Source organism: Antechinus flavipes, chromosome 4 (genome assembly GCF_016432865.1).
Source record: "Antechinus flavipes isolate AdamAnt ecotype Samford, QLD, Australia chromosome 4, AdamAnt_v2, whole genome shotgun sequence".
Taxonomy (NCBI): Eukaryota; Metazoa; Chordata; class Mammalia; order Dasyuromorphia; family Dasyuridae; genus Antechinus; species Antechinus flavipes.
The window spans coordinates 193,521,606-193,539,740 of NC_067401.1; the positions used below are offsets into that span (position 1 = coordinate 193,521,606).

Genomic DNA, 18,135 nt, shown 5'->3' on the forward strand with positions numbered 1-18,135 from the left:
ATAATGAAAAACTGTATATATGAATGGGGGAAATAATACTTCCATATATCAAACTATATTAGAAAGCAGTAATTATTTAAATCATTTGGTAATGAATTTTGTAATAGATCTGATTATTTAATAAATTAGAAAATAAGATATAATGGAACTCAATATCACAGTGGTACACAAATCCAAGATTATAAATCGCTTAAGAAAGAACTCCCTATTTGTTAAAAGAAGCTAGGAAACCCCAACAGAAGCCTGGCAGAAATTAGACTTAGACCAATACCTTACATTATATTCCACAATAAATCCACATGGGTATGTCGCCTTAATGTTTATTTATTTTTTAATAACTTTTTATTGATAGAACGCATGCCAGGGTAATTTTTTACATCATTATCCCTTGCATTCACTTCTGTTCCGATTTTTCCCCTCCCTACCTCCACCCCTTCCCCCAGATGGCAAGCAGTCCTTTACATGTTGATTAGGTTATAGTATAGCCTGGATACATATATAGGTGTGCAGAACCAAACAGTTTTCTTGTTGCACAGGGAGAATTGAATTCAGAAGGTATAAATAACCCGGGAAGAAAAACAAAAATGCAAGCAGTTTATATTCATTTCCCAGTGTTCTTTCTCTGGGTGTAGCTGCTTCTGTCCATCTTTGATCAATTAAACCTCTCTTTATCGAAGAGATCCACTTCCATCAGAACACATCCCCAAACAGTATCGTTGTTGAGGTATATAATGATCTCCTGGTTCTGCTCATTTCACTTAGCATCAGTTCATGTAAGTCTCGCCAGTCCTCTCTGTAGATTCATCCTGTTGGTCATTCCTTACAGAACAATAATATTCCATAACATTCATATACCACAATTTATTCAACCATTCTCCAATTGATGGGCATCCTTTCATTTTCCAGCTTCTAGCCACTACAAACAGGGCTGCCACAAACATTTTGGCACATACAGGTCCCTTTCCTTTCTTTAGTATCTCTTTGGGGTATAAGCCCAGTAGAAACACTGCTGGATCAAAGGGTATGCACAGTTTGATAACTTTTTAAGCATAGTTCCAAATTGCTCTCCAGAATTCGCCTTAATATTTAAAAAATTAGAGGGGAAAATCTTATATCTTCCCAGCTAAGAATAGAGATGAATTTTTAACCAGACAAGAGATAGAGGGAATTGTAGAAGATAAATAATTTTTATTGAATAAAATTTAAAAGCTTTTCATAAAATTAATGCACCTGGGATAAGAAAGGAGCTGATCAACTGGGAGGAAAAATATATAGTTCTAGCTATTCTGTATATTATTTCTCATGTTCAATATTAGAAATTGGTTTAAAAAAAAAGAACCTGGGCACATATGTAATAAAATCATTGAGGAGTAATTGACACACAAGACAGTAAAATGAAAGGTTAATATATAAATCAACTTAGCAAGGTTTCCAGAAAAGATGGGATGGAATATGAAGCAGATATACAGAAGAGTTATCGTTCAAAAATATGAAGGTCACTTTCTTTTTTTCTAGAACTATAGGTAAGGAAGATAAAATGATATTACAAAGACATTTGGGGATAATTTAGGAAGTGACATCAGAATGACTCCATAAATCAAGAGGATTGGCCATGTCACAAAGAATATGGGATTAAAAGTTTGAGAGAAATGGAAAATATTAAAATTAACTACCACTTGATACTATAAGCAAATTAGGAGAACTAAAAATAGTTTCCTTGGAAAAGGGAAGAATTTATGGCCAAGAAGAAATAGAGAAAATTATAAAATGCAAAATGGATAATTGTGACTACATAAAATTAAAAAGTTTTTGCACAAACAAAACCAATATAGCCAAGATTAGAAAGGGAAGCAGAAAGCTAGGGAAAATTTTTTTTACAACCAGTGTTCCTGATAAAGGCCTAATTTCTAAAAGATATGGAGAATTGACTCTCATTTATAAGAATACAAGTCATTCCCCAAATGATAAATGGTCAAAGGATATGAACTGATAATTTTCAGATGAAGAAATTGAAACCATCTCTAGTCATATAAAAAAAATGCTCTAAATCACTATTAATTAGAAAATTCAAATTAAAACAATTCTGAGGTACCACACCTCATACCTCTCAGGATTGACTAAGATGACAGAAAAATATGATAAATGTTGAAGAGAATGTGGAGAAATTGGGACATTACTACATTGTTGATGGAGTTGTGAACTAATCCAGTCATCACTCTGGAAAGCAATTTGGAACTATGCCCAAAGGGCTATCAAACTGTGCATACCCTTGGGTCCAGTAGTGCTACTACTGAGTCTGTATCTTAGAGAGATCATAAAAAGAGGAAAAGGACTCACATTTGCAAAAATATTTATACCAGTTTCTTTTATGGTGGCAAAGAACTGGAAAATGAGTAAATGCCTACCAATTAGGGGAATAGTCGACTAAGTTATGGTTTATGAAACTAAGGGAACATTATTGTTCTATAAAAAATGACAAACAGCCTAGTTTTAGAAAAGCCTGGAAAGATTTACATGAATTGATGAGTGATGCAAGCAAAACCAGGAAAACATTGTACATAGCAACAAAACTGAGTGATGAGGAACTTTGAGAGACTTGATTCCTCTCAGCAATTCAGTGATCCAATGCAATTTCAATAAACTTTGGAAAGAAAATGCCACCTGCATCCAGAGAGAGAGTCCAATAGCAACTGAATATGGATCAATACACACTATTTTCACTTCCCCTCCTTTTTTCCCCCTTCTCTTGATTTTTACTTTTTGTTCTGATTCTTCTCTCAGAACCTGATTCATATGAAAATAGTAAAAAAATGAATTGTTACATGTATAATCTAAAAAAATTAACTACCACTGGGAAATCCATTTGGCAAAAATGAATAAAATTATTAGGAAGCAGTAATGAAAGTTCAACTTTGGCTATGAAAAATTAAATCAGTAGCAGTCCATTGGCTTGTTTTCGTGACTTTGTGCAGGAACAGAAGCCCAATAAAGCAAACAGATTAGGGTTAAAAATAGGGTTGTGTTACTTACAAGGTGGAGTAGTGGAAAGTCAAATGTCTACATCAATAAAAGAAGCCCCCAGGAAAAGAGGATCATTAGGCTACTAGTTGAAGGATCAAACTTAATTCTGGTCAGAAATGGAATGGGACAAAAGCTTTTAGTCAATGATAGGATTGAGCCCATCAACTACCACTGATTGAGCCTTGGCAAGATGGAGAGATGCAGCAAAATAAATACAAAATAAAATAAAAATTAAAGATGTTCCTATATGCATTCTTGTTTGTTTGTTTTCTTTAAAATCAGCATGTTAACTCAAAACAACAAAAACAAGAATTTTAAAAGTACACAGGTGAATTCTAAAGAGAAACAAAATCAATCTTTTCACCTGCTTTCATTGTAATCCTAAAATCCCAGAAAAGTTGTAACACTAAGCATAGCCTCAGAGAATAAATGATAAAACATTTTTCTTTCTTTTCTGCAAATGGTTAGGAAAATAATAATGTGGAACAATGTAATAAATCTAAACTTAGCTGATGACATTTTCCCCTTAATTTTATATTGTGACCTACTGAGGTGAGGAGAGTGGAATATTTTTGGAAATAAAATCAACAGAAAAACAAAAGAAATAAAAATTTTAAATTTAGAAATTTAAAAATAAAATTATATTATTTTTCTATTCAACCAAAATGCAAATGATTCAAACTTCATTGTTTTATTTAGAGATTTATCCCAACATAATTCTAATTTTTGGCTTATCATTTAGTGTGGAATATTAAGTTTATTTAAAATTTTTTTAAATGTTATTTCAGTTCATCAGACTAACAAATTTACCCATATCCAAATACTATGATTCTGACAATAGGTCTCAACAAGGGATAGCTTATTGATCCTTCATTTCTTTTCTTATTATCTTCTTTGGTCTTTTTAGTCTGGCTTCTACTGTCAATCAATTGAAATTTCTCTGTCCAAAATTACTAATGTCCTTTTTAATTGTCACATCTAATAGCATTCTATAGAATGAGTGAGTCAAAGAACAAATTACAGAAACAGTCAGAAATTTCATTAAAGAGAAGGACAATGAAACAATATCCCAAAATTTATGAGATACAGCCAAAGCAATACTTAGGGGAAAACTTCTATCTCTAAAGGCTTATATCAAATAAAGTAGAAAAAGAACCAATCAATAAATTGGAAATGCAATTTAAAAACTAGAAAAAGAACAAATTAAAAATCCCCAATTAAACAATCTGAAAATCAAAGGAAAAAAATGAATTAATAAGCAAAATTAGGAGCTGGTCTTATGAAAAAAAAATTAACTATTGGTGAATTTGATTTACAAAAAGAAAATCACATTATCCATATCAAAAAATGAAAATGGTAAATTCTTCATCAATGAAATTAAAGTAATTGTTTTAAGAGCTATTTTGTCCAATTATATACCAATAACTCTAACAATCTATATGAAATGAATACATATTTACAATCTAAATTGCCCAGATTAAAAGAGGAAATAGAACACTTAAACAACCCTACCTTAGAAAAAAGAAATTAACTGGAACCAGATGAACTCTGTTGAATTATATATTCTAATCACAAGTGAATTCTACCAAACATCGAAAGAATATCTACTTCTACTACTTAAATAAAACTATTTGAAAAACTAAGCAAAAGAGTCCTACAAAATACCTTTTATAACACAAATATGGTGCTGATAACTAAAGAGAAAGAAAACTATAGACCAGTTATAGATCAATTTCCTTAATGAATACTGAGGCATAATTTTTAAATAAAATACTAGGAAGATTATAATAATACATCATATGTTATGACCATGTGGAATTTACATCAGAAATGTAGGGATGATTCAATAAGAGGAAAATTATTGGCATAACTGAACATATCAATAACAAAAACATCAAAATTCATGATAATCTCAATAGATGCAGAAAAAACTTTTGACAAAATAAAACTCATTATTATTTGGAATATGGAAAGTACAGGAATAAGTGGGATTTTCCTTAAAATGATTAGTTAGTGTCTATCTAAAACCAAGAGCAAGAATTATCTGTAATATCTGTAATGAGGATCAACTACGAGTCTTGCCAATAAGAAGCAGGGTTGTGAAGCAAGGTTGATTTTTATCATTACTATTATTCAAATATCACTAGAAATACTAGCTACAGAAATAAGAAAAAAAATTAAAGGAACTGGAATAGGCAATGAGGAAATAAAATTATCCCTCTTTGGAGACATGATAATATAGTTGGAAAAAATACAAAGTCAACTAAAAATCAAGCTGAAATATTTAACACAACTTAGTAAGGACATAAAATAAATCCATAAGAATCATACAAAATAAACTCAACTGAGATACTAAGTGTCCCATTGTTGTTGGTGGAATTGGTAGAGTGGTGAACTAATCCAACCATCCTGGAGAACAATTTGAAACTATCTCCAAAGAGCTATAAAATTAGGTATACCTTCTGATCCAGCAATGCCACTACTAGGTCTGTATCCCAAAGAGATCATAAAAAAGGGGAAAGACCTAGATGTACAAAAATATTAATAGCAACTTTATTTGTGACAGCAAAAAATTGGAAATTGAGAGAATACCCATCAACTGGGGAATGGCTGAATAAGTTATGGTAGATGACTGTAATGGAATATTAATGTGCTACAAGAAATGATGAGCAGAATGGTGTCAGAAAAAGCTGGACTTACATGAATTAATACTGAGTGAAGTGAGCAGAACAGCAACATTATACAATGATCAACTATGACAGACTTAGCTCTTAGAAATACAATGATTCCAACCATTCTGGAGAGCAGCTTGGAACTTTGCTCAAAAAGTTATCAAACTGTGCATACCCTTTGATCCAGCAGTGGGGGATTATATCCCAAAGAGATCTTTAAGGAGGGAAAGGGGTCTACGTGTGCAAAAATGTTTGTAGCAGCTCTTTTTGTAGTGGCCAGAAACTGGAAACTGAGTGGATGCCCATCAATTGAAGAATGGATGAATAAATTATGGTATATGAATGTTATGGAATATTATTTTCTGTAAGAAATGACCAACAGGATGATTTCAGAGAGGATTGGAGAGACTTACATGAACTGATGCTAAGAGATATGAGCAGAACCAGGAGAGCATTAAACATAGCAACAACAAGACTACATGATGATCAATTCTGATGGACGTGGCTCTCGTCAACATTGAGATTATTTGGACCAGTTCCACTTGTGCAATGATGAAGAGAACTATGGGAACAGACGGTGGAACACAGCATAACATTCTGACTCTGTTATTATTTGCTTGCATTTTATTTTTATTTTTCTTCCTTCTTGATCTTATTTTTCTTGCACAACCAGATAGCTGTACGAATATGTATATACATATTGGATCTGGCATGTATTTCAGTATATTTGGTATATATTGGACTGCCTGCCAGGTGGGGGAGGGGATGGGAGAAAGAAGGGGAAAATTTGCAGCAGGGGTTATACAAGGGTCAATGTTGGAAAAATTACCCATGCATATGCTTTTAATTTTTAAAAAAGAAAAGAAAGAAAAAATACAGTGATTCAAGAGAATTCCAAAAAAAATTGTGACAGAAAATGCCATCCACATGGAGAAAAAGAACTATAGAGTCTGAATCCAGATTGAGTATGCTATTTTCACATTTTTTAAATTTGTTATTTGTTTTTTCTTTCTCATTATTTTTCCCTTTTGTCATGATTCTTTTTTCACAATATGAGTAACATAGAAATATGTTTAATGTGACTGTATATCAGATTGCATGCTGACTTGGTAAGAGAGAAGGGCGAGAAAAAAATTTGGAACTCAAAATCTTAAAAAAAAAAAAAGGATGTTAAAAACTATCTTTACATGCAATTAAAAAATAAAATAATATTAAATGAAAAAAGTCTAATTTAAAAATTTTTTAAAGATTCAAAATAAACCCACAGAAATCAACATTTCTTTATATTACCAATAAAGTCCAGCAGCAAGAAAGAGAAATTCCATTTAAAATAATTAGACACAATATCAAATACTTGGGAATCTACCTATGAAGACAAATCCAGGAACTATACACAGTACAAAACATTTTTCAAACAAATAAAGTCAGAATTAAACAAATGGAAAAATGTTAATTGACTCAATATAATAAAAATGACAATTCTACCTAAGTTGATTTACCTTATTCAGAGTAATAACAATCTAACCACCAAAAAATTATTTTACAGAACTAGAAAAAACAACAGAACAAAAAGGTCAAGAATATCAAGGAAATTAATAAAAAAAAAAAAGTTTAAAAAGGTAGCTTAGTCTTAACAGATTTCAAACCGTTATATATATCAATAAAATAGATTAGGTATACAAAACAGTTGTAAGTGACAATAGTAATTTTTGGTAACAAAGATCAAAGCTTTGGGAACAAGAATTCACTATTTGACCAAAAATTGGGAATATAAGACAGTTTGGCAGAAACTAAATATTGACTAACATACTGTACCAAGATAAAATCCAAATGGATTTTGATGATCTAGGTATAAAAGGTGAAACTACAAGCAAATTAAGGAACAGTTTACTGCCAAATCTATAAATGAGGAAAGAACTTGTAACTGAACAAAACACAGAGCACTACAAGATTTAAAATGGATAATTGTCATTACATTAAGTTAAAAAAGGGTTTGCATGAATAAAAAAGGGTTTAGCCAAGATTAGAAAAAAAAGCAGAAAATGGAAAACAATGTTCATAGAAAGTATCTCTGATAAAAGCCTTAGTTCTCACATAGAGAACAGTCAAATTTATTAAGAATACAAGTCATTCCCCAATTAATAAAAGACAAAAGGATATCAACATATAAGTTTTCAGAAGGAAGATGGAATCAAAGCTATATCGTATTTTAAAATGCTCTAAATAATTACTGATTGGAGAAATGCAAAATTAAAACAATTCCATCTCACATCTATCAGATTGGCTAATATGATGAAAAAGGATTTGTGAAATGATCCAACCATTCTGAAGAACAATGTCTAAAGGATTATGTAACTGTGTATACATATCCTATTAGAGCAATACCACTACTAGGTATATATCACAAAGGAATCAAAGGAAAAAAAAATAGGACTTGTATGTATGTGAATACCTATAGCAGCTCTGTAAGTGGCAAAGAACTGGAAATTAGAGAGATGTCCATCAAAAGGGGAAGGTATAAATTGTGGTATATGACTGTGATGGAATACTACAGTGCCACAAGAACTGATGAACAGGATTTCTGGTTTCAGAAATACCTGGAAAGATTTATAAAAACTAATACAAAGTAGCAGAACTAAGATAGCATTATACATAGTAACAATAATATTCTATAATGATTGAGAGTGACTATTCTCAGCAACACAATGATCCAAATTAAGTTCAAAAGACTCATGAAGTTGGAATATAAACTGAAAAATACTTTTTAAAATTTTTTGTTTTTCTTGGGCTTTTTTTTTTAATGTCTTCTTTCATAATATGATTAATATGGAAATTTACATTTCTGCAAATGGATAACCAGTATCAAATTGCTTGCCTTCTCAATGAGGGAGTAAGGGAGAGAGATAATCTGAAACTCAAAATTTTTTAAAAACAAATGTTACAAATCTTTATGTGTAATTGGGAAAAAAATAAAAGACTTTTCTTAAAAAAAATTTTTTTTTGATCATCCAAGTAAAGTCCCATATCACCTCCAGATTTAGTCAACTCTGGTGGCTACCTATTAACCTCCAGGAACAAATATAAAATTTTGTTTCCATTTTAAAGTCTTTCACAATTTGATTCCTTCTCAACTACCTTTCCAGTCTTCTTCCATACCTTACTCCCAATTACACAGGAGACCATAAAGTGACAACCATCTCTTTGCTACTCTCTGGTACTCTTGTAACAATCTAGCTTCCAAATCAAAGACGTTTTATGTTTTCATTGGCTGACCCATAAGACTGGAACACTCTCTTTTCTCTCCTAGCTTTCCCAGCTTTCTTGAAGTCTCAGCTATAGTCCTATCTTCTGCAAAAATCATTTCCCAGCTCTCTTTAATCTTAGTTCCTTCCTTCTAAGACCTTCACAATCCCAAATTTATTATCCATTCTATTTTATATTTTGCCTCCCTCAAGAGACTGCAAGGCTCCTTAAGATCAGGTTTTGGTTTTTTGGGTTTTTTTTTTGGGGGGGGGGGGAGAATTAGGGTTTTTTTTTATTTTGGGTTATTTTCTTGGTATTCCTAGTGCTTAGCATATAGCTAGGCCTTAAACAAATGTTAGCCAATTATTAATTATCTGACTGGTATATATTTCAAGCCAGAGGAATGATATGAAGGCCAAGATTCAAAATTTAAAAAAAAAAAAAAAAGAAAAAAGAACTGTCCCACAACACTACTTCACTAATCAATAAAAAGTTACAAGGCTATGCAAAAAAAAAAAAAAAAAAAAAAAACCCTACTCTTATCTTTGTAAGGAAACCAATCACTGAGAGGTGCTAAGGGATAAAGAATGCTAAAGGAAAGTATTTACCCTAAACTTTTAGCAAGCTATCAATCTCACAAATAAGATAAAACAACTAAACCAAAGACAAAAGATACAGATTTGTAACAGTACACTTAGGCATTTTAAAAAAACAAAAACAAGTTTAAATACAAAATAACTATTAGCAGAATAACATTATCATAATAACATTATTTTAAATTGATAGCTATAAAGCAACTTGGTAGAAAACAGATTTATACCAACATCTTACTATACCACAATGAATTACAAATAAATAACCAAAGCTGCATTAGAAAATAATTAGAGTTGCATTAGAGAACAAGGAATGAACAGAACACTGGACCTGGAATCAAAAAGACCAGAATTCAAATGTAGCCTCAGATACTATCTCTGTGCCACCCTGGGCAAGTAACAACCTCTTTTATCTGCCTCAGGAAAAAAACCCCCACAAGGTTGTTGTGAAGATCAAAATGAGATAATATTTGTAAAGCACTCAGTATAGTGCCTGGAACATTTGCTAAAACTATCATAATTATTTTCTTACATTATTAATGATAAGAAAAGATTAAATAGCCAGAAGAGATCATAAGAGACAAAAGAGACTAATTTGATTACATAAGCTTAAAAGCTTTTACACAAACAAAATCAATGCATCTAGAGTTAGGAAAAAAAAAACTTATTGGAAAAAATTTTTGCATTAAAGCATCTCTAATAAAAAGTCTGATAACCAAAATCTATTGGCATAAATCTGGAAAATTAAACTGTTCCCCAACAAAGGATAGAAATAGCTGTTAAAAAATGTAACCACTTGAAAAAATGCAAGTTAAAGCAACTGTGAGGCATCATCTCAGACCTGAAAAATCATCAAAAATGAGGAAAGCCTTAGATGGTTTTTAGATGATTAAAAGCCAGTAAAAAGCAAGGATACAAAGGTTTAAAAAAAAAAAAATTCATGTGGTTTTCATGATAACAAAAAGCAAGAAACAAACTTGTGATAAATTGCAAGAGAGGAATTTTTGAATTTGTGACTTTTTTTTGTGACTTTTGAAACAACTTCTGTGTGTTTGGGGTAACGAAATTCCCATTAAATGAACTGTCAGAGTCGCACATCCAGAGGCTGGTTCTGAATGCAAATCTTTTTTTTTTTTTTAATATCCTTTTTAAAAAATTCAGTTTCAAATTTTCTTTGTCCCTTCAGTCTCACCTATATCCACTGAGAAAATAAATATATCCATTAAGCATGAAGTCATGCAAAACTTATTTCCACATTAGCCATATTAGGCAAAAGAAGAAAAAGAAAAGGGGAAAAAATATGCTTCTATCCAAATTTGTCGGTTAGCTCTCTGAAAATAGATAGCATTTTTCATCTTAAAGTCCTTTGGAATTGTTGCAAATCATATTTCACTGATCAGGGTAGTTGTCTTTCACATTTAATTTTTGTTACAATATAACTGTTATTGTGTACAATGTTCTGATTCTTCTCATTTCACTTTAAATCAGCTTACATTAAGCTTTCCTAAGTTTTTCTGAAGCTAGCCACTTAGTCATTTCTTACAGAATAACAGTATTCTAACACAATCATATACAACTTATTCAGCCAACCCCACATGATGGGCACCGGGGGCCCTCAATTACCAGGTCTTTCTATTACTGACACCATAAGGAAGGAAACATATGAGGAATTCTGAGAAAGATAGGTACCAAATTTTAAAAAGCAAAACTGAAGAACATACACAAGGACTATAACAATTAACAAATTATTAAGTGCTTATTATGTACCAAGCACTGGGTTAACTGCTAGTGAAATAAAGGCAAAAATTAATATATCTAACAGAAAAAAATTCAGGTCAAAGCTGCCAATATTGGTATCTTATTATAAAACTTAAAGCATATGTGATGTTAATCAATAAATTATAAAAATGAAAAGTAACATTATCAGTCACAATCAGCCATAATTATACTAAAAAGTAATGTGAAGATAAATGGCAGATGGTTGGGATTATCTAGTTGTGCTCTAAGAAGTATCATATACACACACCCCAAAATAATTTTTAATTAGCACTTTTTAAATTTCATAAACCCCTTCCGAAATAAGCTTGGTAAAAAAAAAAAAAAAAACTAATTACACATTTAGTTTTTAAAGAGAAATGCTCTTCAAGCTCAAGTTTAAAACATTTTTACGCGGCTACTTTTTCTCTAATATGAATAAGAGTAGCTCAAAAATAGAATGTTCTAAATATCCGAAATGGAATATAAATTCCATTTGATAAAGGCAAGGCAAGCAAATATCGTGTTCTACCAGAAGAAATACCACAACTTAGGAACAACTGATAAATTAACCAGATCACCGGTTCCATGGATCAAAAAAGAAAAAAAAAATCTTCTGAGAGTCTAAATTCCAGTTTCCATTAATTTCTTTTATTAAAATAATAAAAGGATTTTCTGATAATAGATTATCTAAAAGTAACAATCACACAAGCTTGGTTTTATCTCACTTCAAAATCAACAGTTAATTTGCAAATGTTAACTCCTACTTTGAAGAGAGAAGAAAGTAAGGCTGCCACCTATAGAAAATACAATGCCAATTTCTTAATACGTTCAAAAAATACAGGCATATTTTGTTTTAATTGAACTTCATACATAATGCATTTTTAACAAATGGAAAGTTTGTGGCAGTTCTGAGTCCAGTAAATCTAGTGGCTCCGTTTTTCCAATAACATGTGCTCACATAGTGTCTCTGTGTCATAGTTTGGTAATTCTCACAGTATTTCAAACTTTGTCATTACTAGTATATCTGTTATATGATCTTAGATGTTAATGTTTGTAATTATTTTGGGGTGCCATGAACCACAAACGAGTGAACTTAAACTATGTTCTGAATACTTCACCAACCAGCCATTCCCTATCTCTTTTCTCAGGTCCTACTATTCTCTGAGGCTCAACAATATTAAAACTGGATAAATTAACAACCTTACAAGTGTTCAAATACAAGAAAGAAAGAATCAATAAATGAGCAATTTCCACAGTAACCTTAATTTTCAGCAACCCCCATCTAAATCAATCAGCAACCATCAACATCAAGGCAAGACCCTCCACCAGAAAAAAGATTATAATTTGCCAAAGGCACAGATAATGGTTAGCATTTTTTCTAGCAATAAAGTATTTTTAATTAAATATGCACATTTTTAAAGACATAATACTACTGCATTTAATAGACTACAATACAGAGTAAATGCACCGGGAAAAAAAAATTTATGTACACAGCTTTATTGCAAATCCATTTTGTTGTGGTGGTCTGGAACCAAACCCTCAATGTCTCTGAGGTACACAGCCACCAAAATTTCACATTATATTCAACAATGTAATTGTCCCATCAATAATGTGGTACTCAAGAGAAAAAGAAAATTTTTAATTCTTAGCTGCTAACTCTTCCCCTCAAAAATATCTCAAAAACCTGGGGGAAAACCCTCCCACATCTAACAAGTGAAAACTAGCCAAATGAATTACATTAATTACAAGAATGAAACCATAAAACAAAAAAATGGAAATAACAAAAAAAGAAACATTGAAAGATGGTATACGACTTACTATGAAGCCAAATCAGTGAAATAGTAATCATATTTATACTATAACTATATATTAAAAAAAAAAAAAAGTAAAGTACGTACTTGGATGAATTTGGAAAGGAACACAAAGTAAATCTTTCTTTTTTAAAAAAGTATGATATACTTTGGTACTTTCAACTGCTTTAGACACTTTTTTCTTGAGCAAAGTCAAGGGAGTAAAAAGCAAGGAGGATAGAAACTAGCCCATTCTGCGTAAGGCCTAGTGAAATGGAATAATATGAGAGATGACTAAAAAGGGAGACATGGAGGAGACACACACGTTATAGACACTCTTGGATGCCAAAGCATTTTTAATAAATGGGGAACCACTGAAGATTTTTAAGCAATAAAGTGATGGGACTAGAACCATTCATAAAATAGATAATTCTGGCAGTAGTATACAGGATAAATTAGAATAGAAAGATCAGTTAGGAAAGAAAACAAGGACTGGAATCAGACAGATCTAAGTTCAAATTCCATATCATATACAGTCATAAAAAGTCATTTAAATTTTTTGATCTCAGTTTTATCACTAATGAAAAAAAATTGAAGGTAATTGGATTCAATAAAGTTTCTACTACAAGCTCTAAATATATAACTAGAAGAAAGCTATTGCAAATGGCCCTAGAGGGCCTTAATTTGTAACCCTGAAAATCATGAAGAGAGATATGGGGATATTGTACATATGAAATCAAAGATCTTGTAATTGATTTTAAAAGGTGAAAATATATATAAGTGCCTCACTTGACAAGGCTTTATCTTTTATCAATCTTCCTAAAAACATATATTATAAAATCTGCTTTACTGGTGTTGACTCCATCTCTGGCCCTTTATTTACCTAAAATAAACTCTCTCCTCACTTCTACCTCTAAGAATGAATTGCCTTTTTTTCAATACTCAGGTCAGATGCCATCTCCTCTACATCTTTCCATTGATACTGCCTTTTATTTTCAAATTATCTTGTATCTAACTTTGTTAATACTTATATTTGCACATGTTGTCTTCCTTACACAGAGAATGTAAACTCCATTCTGTTTTATCTTTGCATATGCAATATTTGCAGAATGTATGACACTTTATGTGTATTTGGTCTCAAAGAATGTAATTGATAATCTAAGTAAATGAGACTATTATCAGCCTATAATTCTTTGGTATCTCCCATTTTTTAATCTAGAATGATTCTTGAGGATTCTGAGAAAATGGCAGAGTAGGTCAGTAAATTTCAAGCTCTCCAGATGTCCCCCAGAAAAATCAAGAGAACCTGGGGCAGAACAGAGGTTCTCCTTGTACCCAAGGAGATTTGAAGACAATCCTAGGCTAGGAATTAACTAGCAGAAAGTGCAAATACATCTGGGATAGCTCTGCACCTCTGGGGACCTCTGAGACTACTACCTGGGTTTAGCTGTAGTCTCAGCAGGAGTCACAGAATTTTCACCTCTGAGACAGCATGTGGAGTGGGGAGTCTGAATCTCAAAAAACTGAGTGAACATCAGCTGATTAGGAAACACCAAGTCCAATGGTGCTGCAGAGAAGCAGCCCTGGGTGAAAAGAAATCAGCACACTGGGAGTGCAGAGGCAGTAGGATAGGGACATGCTGCTTGCTGGGGGCACTTAATTGCAAGAGAAGACCAAGGGGTTCATCTTCAGAGAACAGTGAAGTAAAAAAAAGCTTCTTCTACCCCAAAGAGTAACTTTAAGTGACTCCCTGCCCAGAAAAAGACTTATAGAAGAACTCAAAAAAGAATTTAAAAATCAAATAAGACATATTAAGGAAAAAATAAAAACAAAAACCATCCAAGAAAAACAAAAAGATAATGAAAAAATTTACCCAACTAAAAAAGGAGATAGTCAAAAATAGCTCTTTGAAAATTAGAACTGGGCAAGCTATAAGAGACCAAGAAATAACTAAATAATAAAAAGAATGAAAAAATAGATCAGAATAGTATCTTATAAGAAAAACAAAACCTGGAGAATAGAGCAAGAAAACAAAATATAAGAATAATTAGACCACCTGAAAGCTGTGACCAAAAAAATAATCTTGACACAATAATGAAAGAAATAATCCAAGAAAATTGTCCTGGAGTGACAGGACATGTGGGGAAAATAGAAATAATAAAAATTCACCAATCACTACCTTCAAAAAGACCCTTTGTGGAAAACACATAGGAATATTATTTATCAAATTTCCAAACCCCCAGATCAAAGAGAAAATCTTGCAAAAAAACAAGGAAAAAAAATTCAAATATGCTGGAGCTGCAATTAGAATTAACTGTACAAGACTTATGTATAAAGAAAAGGCATTAGCAGCAAGGAAGCATCTGGAAAGGTGTAGGAGAGGTATCATCTGAGCTGAGTTTTGAAAATATCTATAAGAAAGGAAAAAAGTGGACATTCAATGAACTTGCAGATTTCCAGAACTTTCTTTCAACCAAACCATAAATAACTCAATAGAAAGTTGACTATATAAGAGCCAAGAGCAAAGATCAATTTCAAGGAAATTAACATGGACAAATAATTTATATACTTTACATGGAAATGTTTATCTTATGTTTAAGACTAACATCAGCAAGTGGGCAGCTCAAAACAAAGAGTGGGGCAGAATTAAGGTAAAAATAGTAATTATTTTATTACAAATGAGCTGTGGAAAAAGAACAAACACAGAAGACATTAGCAAGCTCACAGTTCTGAAAACCAGCTCACATCAGTAATAGGTTAAATAGGTAACATACATTACATATATACCCTAAAGGTATAGCACCTTCTAAAATTTATTAAGAAATAAGAGGGAAGGGATGGGTGGAAGGGAAAGCAAAGGGTGAGGGAAGAGGATAAGGGAGGAAATCTATAGGTAAAGGAGGTTAAGTAATAGCAAAGCAAAGAGTTCCCCTCCTCCCCCACCTTCAGCTCTTTGAATACTATGGAGAGTAGGGGGATAGTGTGGAAAATTCTGGGCCCTGGGTAAAGCATGAACAGAAGAGTGGATTATCTGGTCACAGAATAAGAGATCAACCTCTTCAAGAGATCCTCAGGGCTGGGCATCAACACCATGGAGGGACAGATCAACAACATATATCCAATGTTACTGGCATCTATGCCAGCTGAATCAATGAGGAGGGGGCTGCCCCCTGGGATGGGTGGTTCCAGAAGGGTGATGAAGGTGGATGGTGAAGACCTGAAGAATTTACTGCATTAGGATGCCGTGAATCTCTTCTGAAATGCCAATTATGCCATGTCACTCAAAGTGCAATATAGGATGCAAGTGCAGAATGGGCCCTTGGGTCATCAAGGGGAAGGGGTACCAAGAGGTACCCCCAGTTGCCATGATGCTGGTGCCATTGTGTGCCATGAAAGTGGCCTGGTCCATCATGAGATATCAGCAGTGGCTGTGATAAAAGTTTGTTCCCCTCCAGTGCACTCTGATGAAGATCTCACTTTCCCCTTCTCTCTGTTTACCCACCTAATCTACTTATTACAATCACCATATGATTTAAAAAGAATGAACAAAAAGAAAAAAAAATTAAAGCAAAGAGTTAGCAAGGATAGGAAAGATGTGTGAGTATGTGGGGAAGGAAAAGAAATGTGTTTATGTGTGTATATGTATGCATATATCTATATATGTATACATAAATATATCCTTATATAACTATCTGGTTTTTCCCACATTACTTTTGTCATCCTGACATGCCTATTTTTTCAATGAAGTCACAGAAGTATCAAAGTATACACAAATACTCAAATGAATCTGCCATCTCTTTGACCTGGCAGTTCCCCTCTGATGACAAAGATTACAGCTTAATACATGCCTGTCCATTTTGTGCAATTATTGTCCATGTCCCCACCTAAATTTTTCAGAGGGAATAAATATACCCAACAGGGCCTCCTCACTTCTTCCTGAAATCACAAGGGCACATATATATATGTAATACACTCAATCTGTTTATCTGCTCTCTTGCCAGCTGATCAATTCACCTTTTTTTAAATCCTCTATTTCCCTGATAGCTTTTCTGTCCTTTGAAGATCTTCAATTGTGATATACCACAGCCTGCCTACCTTACAGTGGCCCTCTCAAAGTCAAACACCACCATAAGAATTAAAGAGATTAAGTCTTAACTTCCCTTGATTCTTGGATAGAGCAAGGGATCATGTACATGGAACATTATAAATAACAGACTTTTATAATAAGCTGAAAAGTTTTAAAGAATCAGTTTATTTTCCCTCTTTTCTATTCTTTAAGAAATAGTTTAAGAGGATGAAAGAAAATATTGGAAAATGTAGGTAATAGAAAAACAAAAGCTATCAATAAAAATTTCTTTTAAAATAAAAAAGTCGGGCTTATTTCTGGCAAAATTTAGGTTCATTAAAGGATCACTAAAGTTTGAAATTTGGCCCATTGTTTTTCCTGTGCAATTCTGAGCCCAATTTACCTTTTTTGGTACCTTGTATCAGAAAGTGCAAATCACATTAATGAAGGATTTCTATAAGTTGTTCATTTACATGCAACATCATAACCTGCTTTGGACAGAAGATGTAAGTAACATGAATAATATTTTTTATCTACTTGGTCTTTTCTGCAGCTAATCAGGCCAATTTCCTAAGTACAGCTTCCTTCCAAAAGACTACAATATTCCAGAGCTTGATACAATCACTGTCATGCAATAACAAGAGCATCTGGAGGACTAAAGATAGAAAATTCCCCCCTTTCAATCTGGACGCATAGCTGGATCTCCTCCAATACATCAATGAACTCCTTATTTATATATACCTTTCCCCTGTTTTATTCCTCATTTGATTTTTATGATCACTCAATGAAGGTTGCATCTGTTATAACCTTCAAAGTATCTTGAATGATTCTGATATGTGAATGATAGACACTGTATTGGAAGTAAGAATTCAAATACCACTTTTCCTACCAAACACAAATGCTTTTTCATAATTAACAAATGAGCACAACAAATGAGCACAATATCCTATATTCTATACATCTTCTAATTAATCATGTAATGATAAAAATAT

At 32.4% G+C, this 18,135-nt stretch overlaps 1 protein-coding gene and 1 pseudogene across 4 annotated transcripts in view; one reads left to right on the forward strand and one right to left on the reverse strand.

Moving 5' to 3' along the window:
* Positions 1–18,135, reverse strand: part of ILRUN (inflammation and lipid regulator with UBA-like and NBR1-like domains) — a 186,626-nt gene that overhangs the window by 133,685 nt on the left and 34,806 nt on the right. The window lies entirely within an intron of this gene.
* Positions 15,927–16,579, forward strand: LOC127561167 (synaptojanin-2-binding protein-like; annotated as a pseudogene).